Source organism: Anolis sagrei, chromosome 2 (genome assembly GCF_037176765.1).
Source record: "Anolis sagrei isolate rAnoSag1 chromosome 2, rAnoSag1.mat, whole genome shotgun sequence".
NCBI classification, from domain to species: domain Eukaryota; kingdom Metazoa; phylum Chordata; class Lepidosauria; order Squamata; family Dactyloidae; genus Anolis; species Anolis sagrei.
The window spans coordinates 154,242,927-154,260,254 of record NC_090022.1 but is presented as its reverse complement, the minus strand read 5'-3'; the positions used below and the strand labels follow the sequence as shown (position 1 = coordinate 154,260,254).

At 39.9% G+C, this 17,328-nt stretch overlaps 1 protein-coding gene across 3 annotated transcripts in view; it reads right to left on the bottom strand.

The window, feature by feature from the left end:
* The window catches only part of CPLX1 (complexin 1), a 205,961-nt gene that overhangs the window by 90,166 nt on the left and 98,467 nt on the right, over positions 1 to 17,328 (bottom strand). The window lies entirely within an intron of this gene.

Sequence of the window (17,328 nt, the reverse complement as noted above, 5' to 3'; positions counted from 1 at the left end):
CCCCTACTGAGCATGACCAATAACCGTGTTTGTTGGGAATGCTGTGAGTTGCAGTCCAATAAAGTAAATTGTCTCAGTTCCAAGCAAATACACAATTGATCAAATAAAACTATTGTGTTCTCTTTGAAAATGATGCTAAATGGGAGGGGCTTCTCAGACTTCTTTCTCATGGAATAATCTTGGAGGCTCATATGAGATAGAGGACTTGGACAAGGAAGATCTGGAATCTTATTTCTGTACATCCATGAAAACATCTGGGTGGTGTGGGGCAACACAGGAATCTTTCCGCTTGTGCCTAATTAAAAACAGCATTTTCCTAAAATGTATATTTGGGGATGGAGCTGAATCTACTTCTTGGGCTAATATGGAAAGAAAAACACTTTATAATAGATATCCACAGTAAGAAAGCATGAGTGTATTTCATGTTTTCTCACTTGGAATCCTAGAACAGTTAGAATAATCAAATGGGAAGGAGAATAAAAGATCTAGTCAAATTCTCTGATCACAGTTAATTTTATAAAGAATTACATCAACCCAGCCTATGGTATTTCACATGAGAAAGTAGAGGGTTTGAATCTGAGACTTTCTAGCTCTCATATCTCCCTACCGTGAAACCCAATTTCTACAGTCAGACAGACCATATGAATATTGCTGGCAATATGAAGATATACCTTAGTTTAGCATTTTCATTTCCTCCCTAGATCTGCCTGAATCAGTAAAACTACATCAGATTTATCTCCAGTTAGTTTATCTTCCACTAGAGCTGCCCCAGCTGTAATGAGCTAAGCTGCTTGGGAAACTGGATTCAGAGATATAGTGACAGAAGAAAAGATACGATTATTGCTTCTAAGCACTGCTTTATAGGCTATCATTATGGCACAACACAGCATTAACCTAGCTGTGTCTGGAAGCTTAGTCAAGGATGACATTCGGTATTACTTCTAGAGATTCTGGATGTAGTCCAGTGAGATTAAAATCAATGGTATAATCCAGACCTGGCTCACAATAGCTGGGCAATCCAGAGTCAAGCCTATCTCCTATACCCTGTCAAATAAGACTGTGCCAGGGTGAGGTGGAGATAGGCTTACATCCTGGTTGGTATACTGTAATGTGATTCACATGGGGTTGTCTTTGAAAAATTCTGAGAAACTTCAGTTGATCCAAAGAGTGCTGACCAGGTTATTAATTGGGGAGTACACAACACTTCTGTTACAGCAGCTTCATTGACTACCAATTCACAAATAAAAAGTGCCTTATTTATTTATTTATTTTCTGTCAAAAGCGTTGCACAAATAAATAATGATAAACCTGATAAAATAAAAGGAGCACAATCAGCTAAATATTTTTAGACCAAAAATGGGCAACAGCATCTGCGTTGTCTGTAATGTTAAACAGTTCTTCCTCTGTGCATGAGGCAGGGCATTGTGGGCAAGCATGTAGATGCTGAGTTATTTGTTCTGCTCTACAGTCACACAAGGCGGAGGATTCTTGTAGGTAGTGCCATTTTGCTAGGTCGTCTTTTGATCTGCCAACTCCACTTCTGAGTCCAATCAGGGACTTCCAAATTGCCCATTCTTGGTTTGCCCCAGTAGGAAGACCCTAGTCAGCTGGAACTGCCTGTTTTTGCTGCCCATTGGGATATTTTGCTGTTGCTGGAGGAACATTAATAGGAGTAGTGGTTCTCATTTAAATTTCTTGATTTAAATCTACTGGGAGGAGGCTGATAGCCATACAGTGGGTAACTTTCACAGTGTTCAACCTTATTTCTCTCGCAATTGGCAGCAACTTCCCATCACACTTCGGGGGCGGGAGGCAGTGCCAGCCAAACAGAGCAGGCATACTCAGACAAGGCCAGAGCTGATATTCTTATCAATTTTGCATCTGCACCTTATGCACTATTAGTAAGTTTCCACAAGATGTTACTGCATGCAGCTACTTTGTGCTTGGTGTTCATACAATGTTTCCTAAATGTTAGTGCTGATTATGACCTAGTGCTGATAAAGCCCTATGTGGCTTGGGTCCAGATAATCTGAAATACTATATTTCTCTCTTTGAACTTATTAGAACACTATGATCTTCTGGAGAGGGCCTTCTCTCTGTCCACCACCATCTCAAGTTAGTTTGAAAGGAACAAAGGCTTTCTGCTTCTAGACTTTGAAACCCCCTCCCTAGAGAAGCCAGGATGCCCATCACTGTTCGCCTTTTGTCAGCCATTAAATGATTAAAAATTAAGGAAGGTTGAGCTTTTAAATTAGGTGTGATTGTAATTTTAAGGTGGGATACCAAGAGACCATAAGTAGCCTTTGGGCCGGCATGTAGCCGGGGGGGGGGGGGGGGGGCTTGGAGGGCTTCACCCCCCCCCCCCGAAATTCTCATGGTGGTTCATGAAAAGGCCTTACTGGTGCATTATTTAAACTGCTATGTTTATTCATATCATGATCTGATCACCATACTCAATATATCCCATGTGCATGGGGGTATTGGGGTAACGATACAAAAGGTTTGCTAGGGTAGACCCTCTTTCACTCAGACTCAGCCCCCCACTGAAACAAACTCAGCCCCCCCCCCCCCGAATCGAAATCCTGGCTATGAGCCTGACAGCAAACATTTAATGCCAAAATGTACTAGACCATACACATACAAAAACATTATCTTGACGTTAACTCATTTAGTTAAAACTGTCTCAACAACCATATTGAATTTGGTTGGCATACTAAGAGTTCCTATCGCAGCCTCATTACACAGTCCCAAAGGCTCAGATCCACAGACACATTTTTATCATCTTTCTAAAAGACAAGAGGGAGGGAGCTGACCTGATCTCATTAGGAAGGGAGTTTCATAGCCGAGGGGCAAACACTGAGAAGGCCCTGTCTCTCGTTCCCACCAAACATGCCTGTGACGGTGGTGGGACTGAGAGCAGGGCCTCCCCAGAAGATCTTAATCTCTGTGGTGGTTCATAGGGAGAGATGCGTTCTGATCTGTTATGTTTTAAACATAACAGATCTGAAAAAATTACAGCACCCCTTCCCACATTTAAAGCATATCTCCCTTTCCCACAACAACAGGTTAAAAGCTAGTTTTCCTTGCTAGCTGAAGGAGAGAAAAAAAAGAAGAGACCAAACTAGCCTCCTGTGAAGAATTCTATTCCATGGGATCACCCACAAAGGAGCCTCCATCAAATATGTCTTTAAATGCAGTGGGAACAGAAAGAAAGTACTTCCAAAACTTGGACTGGTTCATGAAAAAAGGTCTGATAACCTAGACCCCAGATAAACAAGTTTTTTTCTAGGTCAGAGGCAGCATTTTGAATTGAAAGACCGGACGGCTTTAACATTTCCTCCCAGTGCAATACTACAGATCAGGATCCTCATGCCACCAATTTATAATAAAAACAAAGGCTGAATTGCACTATTGGATTACTCTTTTATAACATAACTAGCTGGTGCAGATGGCCCAAACTGCCAATGCAAATGCAGTAATTGTGTAGCTGTCCAGCTGTTGTTTGAAATCCAACTTCTGAAGTGCAGGACCATTTTGAATCTGTTGTAAAGGCAACATGGGATTGGTCATAAAAGAGTAGACAATACGTACACCCCACCAGCATGTACAGCTGGTCCTAGATATTTGTTCTAGAGAGCTCATCTTGTGTTTGGAGGGCTACCAAAGGACAACATCTAACTAATGAGTATTTAATGTTTGTCATATTTTGTTATTATTATTATTACAAAAGTCATCTAGTCAGCCTTCCTCATTAGGATGGTATATGCTATAATTTTGTTTAAAATATCTAATTTTACTATATTATATATATAAAAAACATCTTCTTCTTAAAAGTAGGAGCCATGAATGACATCAGAACCCATAGGGTGAATAGGTTCAAAGGGTACCATCTTTCCCACTATGGTAAAAAGAACTATGTTTCTATATGTCATAATCATAAGACATAGCCTTGTACATTTGATTGGTATAAAATGTATATCCTCTGGCACCTTTGAGACTGAAAAAAAAAGAATTTTTTAGTATAAACTTTCATTGAATCCATGAAGGCATATGCTAGTGTCATGAATGACTTTTCCATGATTTTAAAGCATAGGTTTTTTTATTGCAATTTCCAGTGTGAGAAGGTATATTAGATTACAGAAAACATTTAGACAAAGAATGACATTGGACATACAGATTCTATGCAACTACATTGGATTCACAATTACATTGGTTAACAAACAAACATAGGGGAATTACATTTTCACTCAACATTCACACACATGTACACGCATTCATCCACATGCATCCAAATATTACCATATCATTTTCTCCCTCCTTGGAGAAGCACCTGTAAGGCCAGACCCTGCTTTCTTGCAGCCTGCCAATGCACAGTTCCATACCTTCCATAATGCCATATCTTCAAACGCTGAAATGCCAAAACTTCTTTCCCTAAGCACAGTGCCAAGGACCAGACCTCTGTTTTCTATACAGCAGAACCTGACTCCCTGCACAAAATCTAAGACTCCAAAAGCGCACTTCTTCCTCTTCCCTTGAGAAAGAAGCCCCAAAGTGTCCAGAATCATGCTTTCCCATAGCATATCTGACACTCTCTGAATACACCACCTCTGTCCTTCCCATGGAGCAGAGCATGGCGGGTGGAACAGACTCCTCAGTCTGCCACGATTTGAGCATTATTAGCCTGAGTCTTTTATAGGAAAATTCTGTTGATGTCATCCCTAAGTTGTAAATTAATGATAGACGTCTTCCATCCTGGATCCATCCCAGTTTCCTGGCCAGATGTTGATCTTCTTGATTGGTGTTGATCTTATGTTGATTTCCTTCTTAACATAAGGAAGGTTGCAAACATTTCCTTTATCACTGTCCCGTTCTTATCAGAGTTTACTCTTCAGATCTCATTAGCAGGTTTACATCACAAAGCAGCAAGCAGGTAGTTAGTCATTGCAGGCCTTAATATTATACTGGTGTTTCCAAAATTATTAGCTCCATTCATACAATCTTCCATTCTTCCATTCATTCCCACACATCATATTAAATTCACATTTATCAAATTTTCACATTGAATTTCTTATTACACTAGGAATGTTTTTCCCCATTTCTTCTCAAATGGTGCTATATATTCTCAAATGGTGCAGCGCCCCTATATTGTTTACAGTAAATTATGGTATTTACTCTCAAATTCACATCCCACCATGCAAATTTGAATATGCAATTTTTATTTGTAATTTACAGATGAAAATTTTCCTCTGTCCTCTTTTTGTACAATGCCAAAGGGACACCAATATGTGCTGCCATCTTTGTCCAAGGAGGGATCTGCCCTTCATATACAACCATGGTGTTAGAGAGTGGATTGTCTCTCCAATTCTTGAACAACCTTGATTCAATGGCCTACGAGGAATGGGAGAACACTTCCCAGACTTCTCTGATATTTCTTCCAGGTCATATACAATTGCAAAAGGAAGGTTCTCATTAATCATATTAACGTTTGTGCTGTGATACATCTGATTGATAGGGTTCTACTGTATTGCTCAGTAACTTCGCCATATCTATTTCTGGTCATTTTTCTGTCAAGTTGTTTTCAATATATAGCAACCCTGAAGTGACTCTATCACAAGTTTCTGAGGCTGGCCGTGTGTGCTTCACCCAAGGTCATGATGGTGTTTTTCAATCTAATGTTCATAATTTTACGGTTATTTTTTGTTATTTGATTATGTTGTATTTTGTGTTCTATCCTAGTCATTTTTCACCTGTTCATGCTCAGTGTTATTTTCTAAATTTTAATTACTACATTTGGCCCAGCCATAGGTCTTTTAAACATCGTTGTGTTACTGTAAATGTTTATTGCTTATTTTTTGTTATGAGTTTTATTTTATTGTTTGTATTACTGTTGTTATTGTTTTTACTATTGGTGTATTGTGGGCTCGGCCTCATGTAAGCCGCACCGAGTCCCTTGGGGAGATGGTAGCGGAGTATAAATAAAGTTTTATATTATTATTATTATTATTATTATTATTATTATTATTATTCTATCTATTGATGTGTTATTAATTGTTTATTCTACTTGTATGTATTTTATGGTATTGAACTTATTGTATTATTTCTATTGTAAGCTGCCTGAGTCCCCTGGGGAAAGGGGGAAAGATATAAATAGACTTTATCATCATCATCATCATCATCATCATCATCATCTTCATCATCATTATCATCAATGGGTTTCCACAACTGAGCAGATAATAGAACCCTAGTCTTCAGAGTCATAGTCCAACACTCAGATTACTACTATATTGACTCTCATATTTATATGCAGTGGTACCTGGTGCCTTCCATAGGATGGTCAATCCACAGTAAGTTTTAGCAAGGGATTTATCCAAAGAGCTTTACTCTAAAATAGGTTCAGCACCCTGGATAGTTCTGATATGGTTAAAACTCACCCTGGATTTACACTTCTGCTAACATCAGAATCATCAGCTGCCGCATGTTTTTCTGTTTGCCTGTCTATATATCAATATACACACAGGCACACCTTTGAATGTTGTTATAAACAGCTACTTTTTAGCAGCTCAGCAATAAAAGACCCAATGAGTAATTTAAGTTCAGCTGACATCTTTGCAAATCAGAATAGTTGTTTAGAGAAATGGAAATGAATTCCCTTTTTCAATGGTTATGTGGCATAACTGTTTAAAAAAGATATTTCCTCTCTCCCCACAATTAAAATAGATTTACTCTTATTACCTTATGGATCAGTCCCTATATGCCATTGAAACTGCATGTACTGGCCACCAGAAAACTGATTCCATGAAGCTGGGTTTCCTATTACTGCTTTTTCTGTGACATTCTCTATTACGGTACTTGAGGCTCTATTCTTCTCGCTCACATTCACAATAATCCATCAGATAAATGAGAATGGGAGACAGGATGACAGAAGTTGCTCAACCAGCTTCATGATTCAGTAGTGGCTGGTTCCTGAGCTTCCAAGGTTCACCCTGGCACTTTAATCACTGCACCACATTGGCTCTAAGCAAAGTCAGACTTAGAAGGATGATATTGGCCACATTTCTTTTCATGACAGGGGTTGGATGAAACAATATAAAAGTCAGGCTGGAACAGACCAAGGACCTATACAGTTATTTTTTGTTGCTTCCTTCCAGCATCCAGAATTTACAGATATACTGCATCTACACAAGGAGTCCTCATATACTGTTAATAATGAAAATTGGTCATATATTTATTTATTTGTTTGTTTGTTTATTGATGTGCTGTGGGCTTGGCCTCATGTAAGCCACACCGAGTCGCTTGGGGAGATGGTAGCGGGGTACAAATAAAGTTGTTATTTATTTATTTATTTATTTATTTATTTACTGTATTTGCATACCGCCTTTCTCAGCCTATCGGCGACTCAAGGCAGTTTCCAACAAAACAGTGTAAATAATATCATAGTACAAAAAAAACATTAAAACAACATAAAACACAACAAGCAATAAAAACAACATCATTACCGTCTCCTTATTATTAAGCATTGTCCAGTTCCATCGTCAAATCATCAGATTTCCTATATCAGTTACCTATATCCATTACTCTGTATTTGTGAATGCTTGCTCAAATAGCCATGTCTTTACTTGTTTCCGAAATGTAAAGAGGGAGGGAGCAGATCTAATCTCTCTAGGGAGGGTGTTCCATAGCCGAGGGGCCACCACTGAGAAGGCCCTGTCTCTCATCCCCGCCAGACGTACCTGTGACAAAGGCGGGACCGAGAGCAGGGCCTCCCCGGATGATCTCAAGGTCCTTGATGGTTCATAAGTGGAGATGCATTCGCACAGGTAAGTTGGGCCAGAACAGTTTATACACACACACACACACATACACACACACTAACAGCTAGTGGATCTTGATATGTTGTTGAACTGGCATTTCCATCATTTCTCCCTCTCCATGCTAGGACTGGTAGGAGATGCAGTTTGCAATTGACATATTCCTTTGAGCTGATTTATCAACAAAAATTCCAGGATGGAATTCCAGACTTCTTTTTCCTTTACTTCAATGGATCCCAGAGAATAAATTACTGATAAATTCTATCAAATAAAGGAGAAAAGAGGAGGTTGTTGCACAACCTAAAGTGAAAAAAAACAACAGAAAGACTGCAGAAATACTTCAGTTTATAATAATAATCATAATCATCATAATCATCATAATCTTTATTTATACACTGCCCTATCTCCCAGAGAGGACTCAGGGTGGTTTCCAACATATGGCAAAACATTCAATTGCCGAACAACAAAACAACCATACAAAAATGACCATTGCCTGCCAACCCCCCGAAATGAAGACACATGACAACCGTTATGGATTAAACTTGGGCAACTTTATTGTTACCATTTAACTTGAAACTGAATTTCTAAATTTTCTACCATGAATGTGTAGTGAACAAAGCCGAGGTGGTGTCCCTTCCCGGCCTACCCCTCGGCTAAACTGGGGCGAAACACCCGGTCCCCTGGTGACAAAACCCGGGTAACCTTTTAGGAAAATGTGTTGGAAGAATCTTCCTCAAAGCTGTTGAGGTCAGACCCATCCCATTTCAAGGCCATTTATCTTTTACATCTCCGCTTGTCCAATGTACCATCCGATGACATTTTGACAATGGCCTTCGCCCCAGAAGGGGGTGCCTAGGGTGCACACCAAATATAAAATCCTTTTGCTGTTTTTCCGCTAACCTATTTAACAACCACATACCCAATCTGCCCTCTGGTAACAGTGCAGGGCAGGCAAAAAAAACCTCCTAGAAAAGAAAAAAGAGGGAAAAATTCCTGCCCGGCTCCCTAGGGCAACCACGTAATTTACACTGTTAACGGGCGGGTGTGGTGGGTCGACGATTCAAAGAGACTGAACTGGAGGGATCTAACTCCTCCAGCTCCGCCCCCCCCCCCCAAGTAGTTCCATCCGGAACTACTTTGGGTTAGATTCTTCCTCGGGCGGAGGAGGCAAAGGCTCTTTCCTGGCTCCAGCTGCGCGGGAACCAGGAAAGGTCATTATAAAACATAAACATAATCCTATTAAAAACAATCACAAACATTTAAAAACCAGCTTCAGTTTTACTCCATCAGACAGGATTCAAAATACCAATTGCCAGAATTACAAAGTGGAGCTGGTCATCTATGAAAGGGCTGGTCAAGGGCTAGTGCAACAAAGTAGCCTAGGGCCAGGGAAGTGGATAAAGTGCAGAGCAGGGTCCTAGCTGATGGCCAGGGAAGGGCCTGGGGGTAATCATTTTCAAAGGCCTTCTGGAACTAACATCTAACATTTCTTGACCCATCTATTCCTGAACTTTTGTTGTTACCAACTCATCAGCCGGTGTAGAAAGAGCTGACAGAAATTTTAAGAATATAAACCAAAATAAACAATGATGACAACTCCAATTAGTTCAATAACGTAAAGTCAAGCAAAATCCTCAAATGGCATCCAAGAGCTTCCAGGAATGAAGTTGAGGAGTGACTCCTAATATAAACCTGGGCTCAAAACAACTTTAACAGATAAGATATCTGAATTCCCATTATACCCATCAAAGAAAAAAAATTACAGGATAATGTCAGCAGTTTATAGCAATCCAACCAAATAGAGCCACCAGGATCAATTCAAACAATACAGAGGAATACATGGGGAAAAATGAGATGAGCTGTGAACTTCAAAACAAAACCACCTTCCATGTCACTATCTTGATCAGCCCTGAGTGATTGAGATGCAGTAACATCTGGAGTCCCTCAACCTAACCACCTTTCATTTAGTGAATTTTAGACAGAGCTTGTAAAGCAGGGGTCCACAAACTTTTTAAACAGAGGGCCAGGTCACAATCCCTCAAACTGTTGCCAGGTTGGATTATAATTTTAAAAAATGAATGAATTCCTATGCACACTGCACATATCTTGTTTATAGTGCAAAAAACATTTTAAAACAATACAATAATTAAAATTAAGAACAATTTTAACAAATATAAACTTATTAGTATTTCAATGGGAAGTGTGGGCCTGCTTTTAGCTGATGAGATAGGATTGTTGTTGTTATTGTGTGATTTCAAGTAGTTTCATACTTAGGTTGACTCTGAGCAAGGGCCAGGTAAATGACCTTGGAGGGCTGTATCCGGCCCCCGGGCCTTAGTTTGAGGACCACTGTTGTAAAGCTTAGCTTGCGGGACTACAGTGTCAGTTTCCAAAATTCACTGAATGTACTGGCTGGTAGATTTTAGGAGTTATCTTCCAAAAAATAATCACCTTCAACTCCGTACTGGACTAGAGAGGCCTTTGATCTAGAAAGGATATTCATATGCTGGAGTAAGTGGGGGAGGTATGAGTTAAGGTTCATACATATTTCTGGTACAGGCTGGGAAGTAAGCCAAATATAAGATAAAGACATGATGTGGGACCGTAGGACAGCAGTTAGGATTACATCCACATTACTAACATTACATAACATTGTCTTTCTGTCTTCCTTACTCCTCCACCCACATTGCATTATCTCTCTAAAGCAGCCAGTCTGGATTTTTATTAAACAAATACCCTTGACATTTCCATAATCAAATGATTAGATGACAGCTCTTTTTAAAAAATTGACCATTAAAGTTGGACAACTTTTACATGTTAGAGCTTTAATTGAAGGTCAAGAGGGCTTATTAAAAGAGTGAGATCATGCTGGGGCAAAAAATCCCTCACTACTGTGCTTTCAAGAGAGTAGTAAGAAACAATTATTTCTTTGTCCCCTCTTTTATAAAAAATCAGCAGTCGGCTGATTGGAGAAACAACCATATTCCTTTGCAAATTATTTTTGGCAATTAGATCTGACAATGGACTGATGAGAAGCACTGTTTGACTTATAAATGCATATGCTGTAGGGTCAGCCCCTCCATGACCCCAAATGAGCTACATGGCCCACATGGCAGATTGGGAGGGTTCGTAAATTACATCCCATTCCAAAACACACAGAGAGTTGTCCCCACAGTCACATGTCTTCCCGCCAACATCAAAGGGTCAATATCTTGTTTATGACATATATAAATGCAGTTGGGACACTCACAAATATACTTCTTTAGACTTTGCAGAACAAAGTAACTAGTGTATCCTTCCACAAAACCTCAAACCACACACACAACAACAGCCACAACAACAGCCAGAAGCAGCAAAGTGCAGCTTCATGAATATCTCCCTCCCTCTTTCTCTCTCTAGCTCCTAATAGGCTATGTCAGTAGTTCCCAACCTGTGGTCCATAGACCACGAGTGGTCTGCAAGGGTGAAAATACGGTCTGTAGCCTCGCCATTACTACACCGTTGCCTCGAAACCATGTGAAAGTCAAGCAAAGTTTATTGATTAGTCCACTGACCATATCAACATTAAAAACAAAAACAGAAATGTACACAAATAGACAATAATCACTATCCTAGGACTCCCATAATAATAAACTAACATACATCCAAACTTGATTAAGTTAAAAGATAATTAAAAATATCATCATTAAAATGCCAAGGTAAAATTTCAAACCACAAAAATTAAAATGAAAGTTAAAACAAAGGTTAAAATAGACCAGATATTACACAATCCCAAGCCACTTCAGATCAAAACCATGCGGCAACAAGAGCAACTGGTCTCATGAAATCCTTTTATAGTGCCAAGGGGAGAGGCTGATTACTACTACCACATCAGCTCTAGATTATTAAATATGGTTTTCTGTGGGTGACCACTGGGTGGCATATGTTCTGTATTAGAAACTAGAGCTGATGTAATCTATCCAATGCAATTTTCTGAATCAGCACCCCAAATAACCAAATTGAATCTCAAGTTGACAAAAAACTAATTTATAACCCCTTTAGTACCAATGTTGGTGAATGGTCCCCGGTCAAAGTGGTCCCTGGTAAAGTGATCCCTGCTCAAAAAAAGATTGGGAACCACTTGTTTATAGGGACAGCTTAAAAAGCCAATGCAATTCTCAGCTGCCTCAATAGGAGTATAGTGTCAAGGTTGAGAGAAGTCATAGCCCAACTCTATTTTGCTTTGATTGGATCCCATCTGTAATACTGTGTCCTGGGCATCACAATTCTGGGCATCACAATTCAAGGATGACCAAACTGATCAAAGGTTTGAAAATCAAGCCCTATGAGGAATGACTGAGAGAGTTGGCTATGTTTAGCTTGGAGAAACGAAGGCTGAAAGGACACGATAGCCATGTTTACATATTTGAAAGGATGTCACATTCAGGAAGGAGCAAGCTTGTTTTCTGCAAAGATTCTCATTCATCCAGGAGTCTTCCTATCTGTACCTTTAACTTGTTTGTCATTCATCAGATGTACTAGACTCTTCATTGGTTTCTATATTTAACAGGTATTTAACTTTTCCAAAGTTATCGGTTTCAATGCTTCTAAAAACCTTCTCTTCAGCAATTAATTTCATATCGTCAAACTGAATTAATTTGTGTACTTCTATATTCTCTACCCCCCCCCCCCCCGCAATTTTCTGCAGGAAATCATTTTCCTAAGAACTTTCTTAACATTATGTGCTAACCATTATGTCAACCTCTTAGACATAGATGAAGGTAAATAAGGTTTTATCTTTAGAAGGTCCTATATCTCTAGAGGATGACACAAGGAGAGTCTCCCTGTGTCAACCTCTGAAGAGACAGGACCCAGTAGCTAAAAAGCAGCATGGTGTAGAGGCTTGAGTATTGGACCACAATTCTGGGGGGAAAGGTTTGGATTTCGGCTCAGTCATGGAAACCTACTAAGTGATTTTGGGCAAGCTACTGGGAAACATGGTTTCCCAGTTTCAGAACATTGTTTCTAGGTTGACCTTAGGGTTGCCATAAGTTGGAAATGATTTGAAGGCACACAACAATGACAAAAACCATTTTGAAAGCTCCTGTTCATTTTAGAGCAGGTACAGGAGAAAAGGTAAGAAACTCAAGAGTCAGTTTCTTGCTCTCACAATACGAAATCCACCAGCTGCCCCCTTGACATTTACCCACATTGAATTTGATAATACTATGGTCACTGTTTCCAACTGATTCATTCTATATAGCATTAGGATCTGTGGTTAGGGTTGAGTCCACTATCATTTCCTCTCTGCTGAGTTTTATAACCAGCTGTTCAAGAGCGTTGGTACCCAGGTGGTCTAAAACTTCTGACACTTAATCATGGTCAGCATATGCATTTATCCATTCTGCGAGAAGATAGCTGAGGTCACCCACTACTACAACACTTTTTCCTCTGGATACCTTCTTAATTTCATTTTCCAACTCAAAATCAGCTCAAACATGTTCCTAGTACTAAGTGTGGTAATATAACTTCAGTACTAAATTGCTTTGGGCATTTGGTATCATCCCACAGAGTAATTCAGTGGAGCAGTTTTCCTCTTTTGAAATGTGCACACTCTGGCACCTTTTTGATGCACAAAGCAATACCCCATCTGATATGCAGGAGCATCATTTGGGGGTGCGAAGACTTCAGATTGTACTGAGTAAAACCAAAATTATTGTCTGGCCCTCCTCCTGCTCCAGGTAGCAACAGCAAGAGGCAAGGGGTCTCCCACTCATCTCCTCTTCTTTGCTTTCCCCTGGCAGGTCTAAATTCCCTTGGCCATGGTCTTCTTTGCTCTGTGATGATAGAAGGCAGGGAAGAGAACTTCTGTCTGGGACAATGACATTGCCTTTCTTCATGCTCATATGGCAAGAATAGCACCCAACTAACTCATGACAGAGCTACTCTGGGGAAAAGAAAACAGAGGGCTGTCAGGTGGGCTTCCCAGGGTGGTGAGATGAACTAAGTTCCCAGAACCCAGGTCCAAGTGGTCTCCTAGTTGTGAGGTGTTGCCTCCCTTTTTCTACATTGGGTGAGACCAACCCTGTTAATGCCACTGCTCTTTTGCTTCTCTGTGTTCTCCTGATAGAATGCACATATAGAGAATATCATATTCCACTTACTTCCGAAGCTCTTACTATCCTCATTTTGATTTAGCAGTATCTAACATTAAGGATAGAACCATATTCATGCTATGTCCTTCTTCAAATGTTTCTGTTATATACATTCCTCCCATGGACCTTTATCCCCTTTGACTAGTTATTATGTTCTAATTTTACTCCAGCCCTACTGAAGCACTCAGAAACACTTTCAGCCTTATTCCTTCAGGATGATTAATCCTGAACCAAACACTCCCCAGCTCCTGTCCAGTTTCCCATAGGGATCAATTTAAAAGTTATTCTGTCACCTTCAGTGGCTGCTATCAAATGAAGCCCATCTCTTTCATACGGGCTTGCCTTGCCCCAAAGCATTCTCTAGTGCCTAACAAAACTTGACCTTTCATTATTGCACCAAAGTTTCATCCATGTGAAAAGGATCATCAGCTTCCTCTGTCTAGCTCATATTTCATGTAGAATAGGTAACATTTCACATAAAGATCTGTGTTTGTTTTGTTCCTTTGGGTGAGGTTGATATTAATGAAACCACAATGGAGCTTGATTCAGAGGAAAGTTTCAGTTGGGAAAGGTAATGGGGAAATGTCACCATAGGGTGAACTTTCCTGCCATTAATGATCACTAGAAGTCACCCCATTATTCTTTTCCAGTGTTGCCATTTTATAGCTTAGTTTTTGCAACACTTTCCATCAAATGTGTTGAAGATTTCTGTTCACTCTGAGTGGGAGAAGCAAGAAGGTCAAATCTTCTAGTATCAAAATTTTTCCATAACTCAGTACGATGGGTAGAGTTCCTTGAATGTACAGATAATGGATGTGCCATTTAAACCATGACAAAGACAAGATAAAGAGCATCCATTTCAATATCAGACTCTGCTGTGACCCAAATGGAATAGTGGAATGACATCTGATAAGAAAGTTAACAAAAAGGCCACAAGTAAAAAGAATAAAAATGTTAACTTCCCTGTAATATTCCATAACCAGACTGAAAAAAAAAATGACAGGAAGAATTCAAAAGGACTTTGGAGAATTTAACTGTTGGATGACCTCTTACAATGGTGGCATGTCAAGAGGGTATTCATATTTGTTTCACAGACTTAAGTTTCTAAGTTAGTGTGGAGTGGATCTAATCTGGGTTAGGATGAATTTTCAAGGCACTAAAAGGGCTGGAGGGACCTATTTGGAAGAATGGCTTCAGCATCACACTCTCTGAGCTCAAGAAAACTCCATCATAGGGTCACCTTTGGATTGCTGTAAACAAGCAACAAACAAGCTCATGCTAAAACATTAACAGTATATTTACTGACCCACTGACATAACAGCAACCTGCTACCACTACCTATTGATCTAACATACTGGTTCTCAACCTGTGGGTCCCCAGGTGTTTTGACCTACAATGCCCAGAAATTCCAGCCAGTTTACCAGCTGTTAGGATTTCTGGGAGTTGAAGGCCAAAACATCTGGGGACCCACAGGTTGAGAACCATTGTTCCAACGGGTCCAGATTACCTAAAAAATTGCCTTCTCCCATACGAGATGCCCCGGACACCAGTTCTAGGGAACGCTTAATCTAACCAGCCAAAACCTGACTGGCAACTGTCATCCAGAGGACCTTTTCATCAGCCACCCCAAGGACCTCTTCACACAGGATTTTTGTGGGCCCCCTTTTCTTCTTTTGGATGGGGCCTGCCAAGCATTAATGATGCTGGCTTGGTCATGCCCACATTCCTTCTAAAGTGGAGGGGAAACATCACAAAATGCTTCCTCTGCCATGACAGAGAGGAAAATGCTTTTTGAGTAGCTCTAATAGAGCTACCTGCATTTTCCTCTCCTTTTCCCCATATGATGTGGAAAAGGGGAGGAAAATGCAGCTAGCTCTGTTAGAGCTACTCAAAAAGCATTTCCCCCTCCTTTTCCCCATATGATGGAGAAAAGGGCAACATGGCAACGTGCCTTGTCTCATCCCCACCATATGATGTGGGAAGGAGGGAGGGCATGCAGGGCATCACGAGGCACCCAGGATGCCTGCCCTTTTTCCGGCAACTGTACTGGGGAATGGCTTTCTGGAAGAGCTCCAATAGCTAAGTCAGAATTTAAGACACAACATCAGACCTATCTCTTCTGGCAGGCCTACCCAGTCAGTTTTAACTTATGAATTTAACCTGCACTTTACCTGTGTGTATGTTATATGTATTTGAATAGTTTTATCTCACTGTTTTAACTAAGTTATAACCTGTCTTGAGATGCAAGGAGAAGCAATAAAACAACAATATACTATTATTGTCTACTTGATTGTTGCACTTTCCTTGCACAACCTTCTGGTTGTACTCCATTCATGGAGCCTGAACCACAGCTATGTTCTTTCTCAGCCATATTATTTTGATGTTGTTTACAATTGTGATTGTTTTCATATTTTATATTGTACTGTGGCACAATACTTACAATGGGAAAACTTTGTGCTGACTTTTTGAAACGATTGATGTACATATGTTGCCACCATGTTTACCCAATCCCAATGATACTTCAAACCATATGGTTTGATCTGCATGCACTACAAGCACACAGTACATGCAGCCACAACCCTAAGTGTCATGGTAGCCAGATTAAATGGCCTTGCAAGAATATTGAATCAGGACCCCAGGATAAAGAAGCATGAAAAGGGTGTTAAAATGTAGTTTTGCGTTGTGTGCTTTTGTTTCCTAAAGTAAACCTATCATGAAGTTTTCTGAGGCTCATAGTGTATGACTTGCCCAAAATTAATCAATGTGTTTTGATGGCTAACCAGAGATTTGTAGCCCAGTGCTCGAATTACTATGCTACGCTGGCAACCGTCCAACAACAGAACAATATGAAATCAGGAAAGTTCACTCTGCCCTAGTTGCTAGACAAATGTGCTACTATAGAAAGGAATGTTGAAATTAGAGGTTGCTTTATCCTAGTCACTGAAAGTAAATAGCATTCAGGATCCATAAATCATGTATAAAATACATTCACCAACCACCAAGGTGTTATGTAGCTAGGAATTTCTGCACATGAAAACATAACACCATTGACAATAATATCTTAAGAAACAAGAGAAATATTGCCAGAAGAACAAATACATAAGCATGCCTTTCATTTTGCATTAAATATTTGAGAATCTTAAAATCTCCACCTCCGTAATCACAGGATTTTTAATTCACACAGGAGCCATCCAGATGCATTAAACTCAGTGAGAGTGATGCCATTGACCTCGATAGAAGGTGGATTATAACTCACCTGATGAAACTGTGGGGAATTATTTTTGTTATGTAAAGAGAAGCTTAATGGCAAATCTTCTCTGCCACCCACACAAATATGCCTGGCAATTTCTCAGAGTCTTGCATATGCAAATAGCAATCCTTTCATC